This window comes from Triticum aestivum, chromosome 3B (genome assembly GCF_018294505.1).
Source record: "Triticum aestivum cultivar Chinese Spring chromosome 3B, IWGSC CS RefSeq v2.1, whole genome shotgun sequence".
NCBI classification, from domain to species: Eukaryota; Viridiplantae; Streptophyta; class Magnoliopsida; order Poales; family Poaceae; genus Triticum; species Triticum aestivum.
Window position 1 is genome coordinate 182,796,247 of NC_057801.1, and position 9,658 is coordinate 182,805,904.

The 9,658-nt window shown below is 48.1% G+C and overlaps 1 long non-coding RNA gene across 1 annotated transcript; it reads left to right on the forward strand.

The window, feature by feature from the left end:
• Positions 1-7,662: 7,662 nt before the first annotated feature.
• Positions 7,663-8,720, forward strand: LOC123065171 (uncharacterized). The gene is made up of 2 exons (XR_006430917.1): positions 7,663-7,913; positions 7,995-8,720. It is a non-coding gene; the product is annotated as an uncharacterized lncRNA (long non-coding RNA).
• The last annotated feature ends 938 nt before the right edge of the window (positions 8,721-9,658 follow it).

Consider the following 9,658-nt stretch of genomic DNA (forward strand, 5'->3'; position numbering starts at 1 on the left):
CTTCAAATCATGCCTTCACCGTCCCTGATTTTGAACCACCAATTCCATAGGAGCTTGTATTTTTCTTGGGTAGTTGCTCTGCACTTGTTGTAGAGCATGGCTTGCATCAATATTTTTACCTATTTTTTACCTCTCGTTCTGAAATACATCTAGCAGGTGCTCATCATCGTGTAAACTTGTATGCTAGAAGCAGGCAGACACACTAGACCCTCCTCTATTAGACTGATAATGATGCAACAGTGCATTCTTTACAGTGGATAAACTGAAACTAGAGTAAGCATCTTTTTGCTGATGGATCAATTTCTCATTGCTAATATTTATATATTTTCTTCTAGGATTTATACTTTCTCGTTCAAGATAAACCAACAGACAAAATAAAATGTACAAGATGGTTCTGTTTTCTTCACCCATTACATACTGTATCACATTCACACTATGTCTGAATCCTACTACCCATTTCTGGACAATATCAAGATTGTGTGTTTGTGTACCCCTATATACTTTCTTGTGTCTATTTGTTTTATGCAAGCCTGCATTCCTAGAGTCTTAATTTTCGACTGATGACGGAACTGAATAATGTGCAACATCTGATGTGTTCTTTTCTCATATATAATGTGCAACATATATAATTAGGTAGATAGGTTCTTATGGTGAAAGGTACATGGCAGTATCCTGGAAGATCATGGCACTGCATGCCCTGCCCAGCTCGGTAGCTTACCATTGCTTGTTACTTGCACAACTGATGCAAAATGGTCTCTAATACTCCCACTAAAGTTAGTATAAAGTCGAGTCACTTATTTTTGGGACGGAGGGGGTACTTGATATGTAAAATGGTCTCTAAGAAAATGTTTCTTAGATGATATTTCAAAATTAATCGCCATAGTTAAGATAAATTCTATTAATCTAGCATGTATATCTTTCAGTAGCATATTTACTTGATATAGCTAGCTGATTTCACTTGTGTGATCTGTATGTTTCTGGGTTGATACTTAATAGCTGAAATTGCCTCTTGTTGAAGTCCTGTACAATCTACTCCTAACGTTGTATGTAGGCGAATACTTTACTATAGAATTTCCGAGACGAGGTAGCAATGGTTGGCGCCAGGTCACATTTTGTGCCACTAAGGTGAAAGTGCCATCTGCACCTTCACTCGGCACAAAATATGGAATGCTTGTCCAGATTATAAACAACATTGCCGGATAATGATCCGAGGTTGGTTCTCAGTTGAAACTAATTTGAAGCTTTCTGTTTTTCTTATAGCTGGCTGATATACTTTTTATTTTTATAAGGTATATATCTTTTACATTCTGCAATAACTTGCCCATATATGTCAGTTTTCTTGGAAATATGCATCCGGTTGTGTGCTGATTAGATAGTCATCTATGCACATGTGGGCTAATGAGGTATATATGGAATCTTGTGCTGATTAGATATATGCATCTGGGTGTTGATCTTAATGTTGCCACTCCTAGGAAACTGACATGACAGTGTATATTATTCTGAATATTATACAATTGGAATAGTGTTTATACAATTGAAAAGCTTCGACGACTATTTTCAAGCTGGTTTCAGTGTAACATTCTTTTCTTGCCAAATGATGGCTTTCATGCCGTGGTCGTCTAGGAATCAAAGGGAACAATATTTTATTTATTAGAACATAAATAAGTCTGGAATAGAACCATGCATATGTGATTATATATAGTTTAAAATGTGATATTGTATACTATATTGTTCTTTTTTGATTTGCAGGTTTCCTAAAGCTAACCAATGACAATGTTTCAAAGAAGTTGATGGTGGAAATTTCAGTAGAGTGATTATTCCAGTGACAACGCATTTCAACATGGATCAGTCACATATTTACATCTTTTTAATGGAACTACATGTGTCGTTCCCCTCCTTGGAGGCGTCGGTATGAACTGATCCCCTCACTTCCCCTGCCCCTAGGTCTCCCAGGCGAAAGACCTAACTTTGTTGGGCGGCGGTGGTGCTCTCGGCACCGTTCCCTTCTTGAAGGCTCCGCTTTGTGAGCCTTGTGGTCGGCTAGCGCTTGTGGGTGGTGGGCGGCGGCGGCGACGTGGCCCTCTTGTCCTGACGTGAAACTTCCCCCTCCGGTGTTGGATGTGTGCAGCGGCGATGTTCTCCTCAAGGAGAGCCTCTGGGTCTCGTTGGGGATGCGCTGACCTTCTCTATGTGGCCATCTTCCGGCGGCGTCCATCTCATCTTGCGACGGTGCGGCGCCTTCGATCCAGGCAAGGAGGTAGTGTCCTTCTTCGAAGATGGTGTACCGGATGTGCCGTGCCGGTGCCCGTAGGTGCATGGTGACAGCATATGCCCCGTTGGTGTCGACCCCTCTCTCCTCCGAGCCAGTGTGATATTGTTCTTGGTGTAGCATTCTTGGAGAAGGTCCTCGATGTCTTCGGCTTCGTTCTCTTTTGATTATCTTCAGTTTCCGTAGCGTGTGAGGAGTAGTTTGGTGTTGTCCATCTTTATGTATCTTATCGCCATGTTGTTCTTTATTTTGCATGAGGGCGTTTGCTTGTAATCTGCCAGTTGATGGCTTTGTTAATTCAAAGTCAGGCTAGGCTCGAGCCCCATCTCGGGCTTGGCTGATGTCTTTTGTCTAAAAAAATATTAAACAATGATTAGCACACCAGAATTTATCCTCGGTGTTGTGTTATTTATGGTCCACGTGTGTGATGTGGACTGAAGTATTTTTTTACTGATTATGTGTGTTTCATATTTCCTGGTTTATCCTTGAAATTACAAAATTATTCTCCATTGTTCTGTTTTCTCAATTTTGCATGGAAATTAGAAATTTACTTACTTCCGTACTGCTATGATGATTCTGTAAGAAAAAAACAAAAAAAAGGAAATTAGTTTTCATGGTTTTTGAATACTACATTTATTTTCTAAGAAAGTTGACACTTCCCTGACGTGATTCCCTCCCCTCCCCCTTGTCTCCAAACTCACGTGGGGATCTCCCCCGGTGGCGGGAGAGGATTTCCTATGACCATGGAAAGTCCCCCTCGTGGGATTACTACCCTGAAATATTTTCACTTTGCAACCAAATGAGGCCTAGTTCCACCTTCGCAAGAGACCCGTGGTCAATTGGGTCTTGCCCGCCAGGACCTGCTATGACCGTTACCCGATCTATTGAGGCCTGGTGGACGGCGGCTCCTGTTTCCACACTAAGCAGGTAAACCAGTACGGCCGAAATCCATAGTAATAGTGCACTCGAGAAAATAATGGCTCTTTTGTGTTGTAATGCATACACATCCGTTTTAGTTAATTGTGTCTAACGTCGAATTGCAGGGTTTGGTTTGATCAAAAGAAGCCACGTATTTTGAGGTTGGATGGATTAACAGTTAGGCAAGAAATCATTGGGGCGCTGAGATTAAGCCACGAGTGTTGCACATTGCTGATTAGGCGCATTCGGCAGATTGATAGGAAGAACTCAAAGGACGCATCAGGGAATGTTTGGCGTAAATTCATGGACCCTGATTTTGCGGTTAGTACAATTTCATCATGGGGTGTGTACAATAAGAAAGTAAATTTAATTCCATCTTTGGTGCAATATTGAGCATGCTATTGAATAATTAAAATGCAGACCTTCTGCTTGGGTGGTCTAGATCCACGATATGTTCTATCGATACAGGAAGAATTCTTGTCAGATGATACTATTGGAGCTTGCAGGATGGTAAGATGGACATTAATTTCGAAACTACCACGGGCCGCTTACAGTACTAATGTTTTTGTTTCAAATCACTTAGTGTGAATTCATTTTTTTTTCAGATTGTGGTGCCAACTTTCCTACATGATGGTTGGGTGGTATACATGTTAGATATGAGGCGCAAAAACATAATAGTAATTGATCCCCAACGGGAAGATATCTGGTGCTCCGGGAGCACCTAAACTTAGGTGTTCCGGGAGCTTCTCAGCCGTTGGATCTAAAATCCGAAGGCCAAAAAGAGAGCTCGCGCATTTATTCAAAAAAACACCCCTAGAAGTTCGTTATTGCAACCAGATCCAGCAACATCCTAGATGACCGTTAGATTATAGATCCAACGGCTGAGAAGCTCCGGGAGCACCTAAAGTTAGGTGCTCCCGTAGCACCTGATATTTTCCCCTCATTTGAGAAACCTACTCCAGCATGTTGGGGATCGGGAAAATATCAGGTGCTACGGGAGGGTGTTTGTTCATGAAGAAGCTAGTGGGCGGGTGTTGCATGGCTTTTTCAATTGCGTAAATCATTTCTTCACCGACTGGGGGTGTGACGAACATGGGTGATCGCGCTCCTTCCCTATGCTAATTGCGGAAAATTATTCGAGGTAACAACATTCATAAACAGTAAAAGTAGAAGGTTTATCTTTCGTCCTAATGCATGGGATATAAATGTTTGTACTTGTAGCCAAGATTCCGGAATTTCATCTGTTTTCTTGGCAAGGAATCAGGACGGTGGTAAACTAATGAGAAATCTGACAAAGGTAAGTATTTTCCATGCATTTCAATGGTCTTTGAGAATAAAATCCATAATCAATAAAAATTTAAGAGTAGGGCGTGTGGTGGTTAATTTGATCATTTTGTACCTTCTGATAACTTACGCACTTTTTAAAATATAGGACGTCTTGGTGGACTATCGGAAAATGTGCTTGTACGAGGTTATGCGACTGAAAGACAATAATTGCAAGGTGGCTGAGGGACACACTGGAATCCATCAAGACTTCTTTCCATCTCATTTGACCCGTGCACTATCTGAAAGGGAGTGTGTTAGTGCGTGCTCGGGTTGTATTATGTAATAATTGGACAAATTGAATATGTTTGTACCTCTAGATTAAGCCAAACAAATAGTGATGCCTGTATTCATTTTAATCTGAATAGTTGCTTCATATTAAGTGAGGAGAAACATGAATCCAATATAGACAGAAAAGTTATTGACAAAAAATGCAGTGAATAAAAAAATATTGGCTTTGATGTACAACCAAATGGGTAGTTAACATCGGGACATACATATTTGAATACATAGGAGATGCATCGCAGATAATTTCTTGTATGCAGCGGATTTGGTCCAGAGCTGCCGTCTTCGAAAGACACCCACGATTGCCCTCAAGTTGGATTTCAAGAAAGCCTTTGATTCTGTTAGCTGGGATGCACTGGGTGTAATCATGCAGGCACGTGGGTTCGGTGACCGATGGTGTTCTTGGATCCATAATATCCTTACCACCAGCAAAACGACAGTGTTGTTGAACGGGGTCCCCGGTAGGTGGATTTAGTGTAAAAAAGGGCTGCGACAAGGGGACCCTATGTCGCCCTACCTCTTCTTGATTATTGCGGACCTTCTCCACCAATTGATTGTAAAGGATGACTCCACTGATAGGTTGCTGCATCCCCTTGTCGACGACCTGCCCTGTCCCGTTGTTCAGTACACCGATGATACCCTCCTGTTGGTCCGTGCTGATCAGGGGCAGCTCTCTCGGCTGAAGTCTATTTTGGATGCCTTCTCTGCTGCCACGGGGCTAACTATCAACTACCACAAAAGCACCTTCGTCCCAATTTGTGTTGACCCTGCGCACGCTGCCCTGCTAGCTGCGGACCTTGGCTGCCCGTTGTCGACGTTCCCCCAATCATACCTCGGTCTGCCCCTCTCTGATGAAAAATTGCCTGCTAGCGCCCTGGATTTCTTACCAATCAAGATTGAACGTCGCATACCTGGATGGCGCACACACACTCTGGACTAGGGGAGCCGTTTGACGCTTTCTTCTGCGGTTCTGGCTGCGATCTCCACTCATGCCATGACAGTTCTACCCCTCCCCAAAGGCGCTGTAGCCAGGATGGACCGCCCCCGCCGGGCCATGTTCTGGAAAGGGGCGAGTGAGTGCTCCGGGGGAGACTGCCAGGTTGCCTGGCATGAGGCTTGTCGTCTCCGCACAGAGGGGGGGCTTGGATTGATCGGCATTGAGGTCCAGAACACATGTCTCTTGCTGAAGATGGTCCATAAAATCTTCAGTGGCTTTCGTACCCCCTGGACTACCTGGGTGCGCCGTTGGTACTTGGGTGACCGTCCCGCGGCTTCGACACCCTCTTGGAAGGTGTTCGCCTCCCTGGTCCCCCTCTATCATTCCCTAACATCTGTAAGGATTGGGGACGGGGTGGGCACGTCCATCTGGCATGACAATTGGACCTCTCTCGGGGCCTTGGCGGCCGCTCTTCCCGCCGCGTACACACACTGTCTCCACCCTAGCGCAACCTTGGAGGATTTTGGGCGGCTCGGCCCCAATGCAATTCCTATGCATGATCGTCTGTCTAGGTCTGCTGAGTTGGAGCTCCACTTACTTCGGTCTGCGCTTGCTCGCGTGCGTTTCTCTTCGACAATTGATGAGCGGACACTCGCTTGGGGGGGGGGGTGTCTACAGTTCAAGGCATGTGCGGAGTACCATATGATCAAAAGCTCTGGCTGCGGGCTCCCCCTGCACGACTTAAACTGGGACGGCTTTGTGCCCCTCAAAGTCAAGGTGTTCGCCTGGGTTCTACGGCATGGCAACACCCGCACGAGGGCCTTCCTTCATCGAATCGGGTTCCTTGACTATGACGATTGCCTTTCTGCCCCGGGCGGTCGGAAACTATCACACACCTCTTCTTGGAATGCCCCCGTTTGCGTCAGATGTGGGCGTGTATCCTCGACCGTCGTCACTTGCCAGTTGACTGCACGGTGGAAAGAGTTTGGGCCACCTTCTCTGCTTGTCATCCTTCTTGGAGCCGTCCTCTCCTCAGCACGGCGATGTGCGCTGTCCTTTGGGTGGTCTGGAAGTCCAGGAACCGGATGGTATTCGATAACATCCGTACCTCTGATGTGGACTTGCGGCGTTTGATTCCAGAGCATCTTCTCTTATGGATAGTTCGGGCTCCATCCCGCATAGACTGTGCGTCGTTGCGTCAATGGTGCGCGGATGTTTGTAGTTGAGCCCCTCTCGCCCCCCCCACCCCCATTAGCACTCTGCGGGTGTGTTGTGTGATGTAATGCTTCACTATTACTTTTAAATACAAAAATGTTCAGGTGGGCGATCGCCCCCCGTTGAATGTTCAAAAAAAAATTATTTTGTTTCGTCCTGCATTTACTCAGTTGGTTGGTTGGTGTGAACCGCGTGTACGTACAATGAGTATAGCTGGCCAAATGGGCTGGTTTTTTCGGGCGGGCCCGTGAGCACGCCGGCACGGCCCGCCTTGGGCCAGGCACGACACGGGCTAAACGGGCCGGGCCAGGCACGCAGCACGCCCTGGGCCGTGCCTGGGCCTGGAGGCTAGGCACGCGGGCCGGCACGGCACGGCCCGATTAAGTTTTTTTTATTTTTTTATACATCTATATATGGCCCAATATGTAAAAATAGGCTAAAAAACGCTCAGTGCGTCAAATAATAGGCTGAAAATATGCGGCCCACCGTGCTAAACGGGCCAACGTGCCGGCCCGTTTACTAACTGGGCCGTGCCTGGGCCTGAGGGCGCAGCACGCAGGCCGGCACGGCACGGCCCGTATAGTAATCGTGGCCTGGCGGGCCGTGCCGGGCCAGGCACGATTATAATGGGCCGGGCCGGCCCGTTTGGCCAGGTATGACAATGAGCATAAATATCCATCCCTCTGTTCAGCCTCATCCTCATCCTCCTCTAGCCATCAGATCTCGTTCCGACTAAGCTAAGGTATACCAGTTGTAGTGAGAATAGCATGTCGGCATCCTCAGCCACGGGGGTGCGGTGGTGCTCCTCGCCGGTGTAGCAACGCACCTCTTCCGTACAGGCAGTTACCTCTGGCTTACGAGCCTGCGAGGTACTGCTCGTGCACTCCGGCCGCCAAGGCGCCACTCTGGATCTCTTGGAGTGATCTTAACCCTGGCAGACGGTACCTAGCTTGCGCCAAAGGGAGGGTAAGTGAATCGCTTACACTCATGCCAAATATGTTGACCTTTGTGCCTGTGTTCAATGAAAGGTTTAGTGCTGATTTGCAGGGTGCTGGGTGCGGTTTCTTCGAGTGGGCCGACCCGGAGCCTAACGCCTTCATGAACCAGCTGCTACTGGATCTCCGCAACGCAGTGTGGGCTCTGGAGGCACAGAATCGTCTCTTGAATCGGAGCGTGCATGGGGCGAGGACGCAAGTGCTCGAAGGAATGGTAGTCCAGGAGGCGACGAGCGCTCAGGTGCAACAGAGGGGTGGAGAAAATATGATGATTCATAGCCAAGATTCTGAGATGCTTCGCAAAGCTGTGGCAGATCTCGAAGCTCAGAGGAAGTTCATGGTGGGGTGCGCTCTGTCATTAGTGATGCTCTTTGCATTCGGGCTTGTGATTCCACGCTAGATCAGTTCATGTGGAGTTCTGATACTTTTGCTTAGACTCTGCTAATTTCGGGATGATCTGTTGTGTGGTTTGTTCGGATGTAATTGACTTAATATTGGTGTTACCAGGTTTTCGCCCCATGGCATCCGTCACGATGTCGGGCGGATGTGGTGGGTTTCCTGGTAATGCTTGAACTCGCTCTACCCTCTTTCCCTCCTCCTGTCATCTGAACTGGTTGTATTTCCGTTCTTAGTAATGGAAAGGGGTAAAGCCCGGTTTAAAAAAAAAGTGGAGTGGCATCTATTATTCATGTAACGTACTTTGTTTCTGACGTTGCCAAGTGCTCTATGTATGAAACCTAAATTCGTGTGGTAGATGGAATCAATATTATGTATTGTATGGGTGACAAGTCAAGGGCGACATCACGAGAGGAACTCCCGACCCCGTGCGGCCACCGCCGGGCCGCACCGGGCGGCCACATCCCGATCTCCCCTCGACTCCCCGTGCACCCCCTCCCTCCGCCGCCGACGGCAACGTCGCTGGGCGAAGGCCCCGTGGCGCGGCGGCGGCGGACCTTCTCTGGCGTCCTGAGATCTGAGGCGGCGGCGGCCTGATTTGGATCTCTCTCCCGACGAGGATGGCGGGCAGCGGCGGCCGGGGCGTGACGGGGGGTTTGACTGCAGCCGGCGGAAGTAGTACGAGATGGCGGCAGTGGCGGCCGAGGCACGTACCGGGCTGCCGTTACGTCCTCAAACTGCTGCATCTCATCGGATTCGGCGACGGCTCGCTGAAGCACTCCGGGTCTGCATCGCATCACGAGGATTATGACGGTGGTGGTCATCTCCTACGTCGGAGGTGGTCGACCTGAGACTGGATGATCGGATCTCGAGATCTGTAATCTAGTCCCGGCTGCGAGTCGGGGAAACATAGTTGCCGGTGAAAACCGAGCCGATGGCGGACGATGGCGGCGTTCTGCGCCGTTACCTTGATGAAGGCATCGTTCTGTAACTACTGTCGACCCACTCGTGCTGCTCCGGGGAAACCCTATGATCTGGTTTTCCTGATCGGACGATGGCGTCACTGCGGTGTCGTTTCTCTCTTGGGAGCATCGTTTATGGAGCAGCGCTGGAAGTCAGAGGCAGGAGGTGGAGCGGCTTCGTCTTGCACGGAGCTTCGGTGGAGATGTCAGGTCATGCCTGACCGACAGGTGCTACGCTTTGTCATGCCTGGTCGGCAGGTGCTACGCACGACAGATCTTCCAAGGACTTCAAGCTGTGTCGACTGGTGGTACTTAGCAGCATGACGCTGAGGTGTATCAGTGGCGACCGCGACATGCT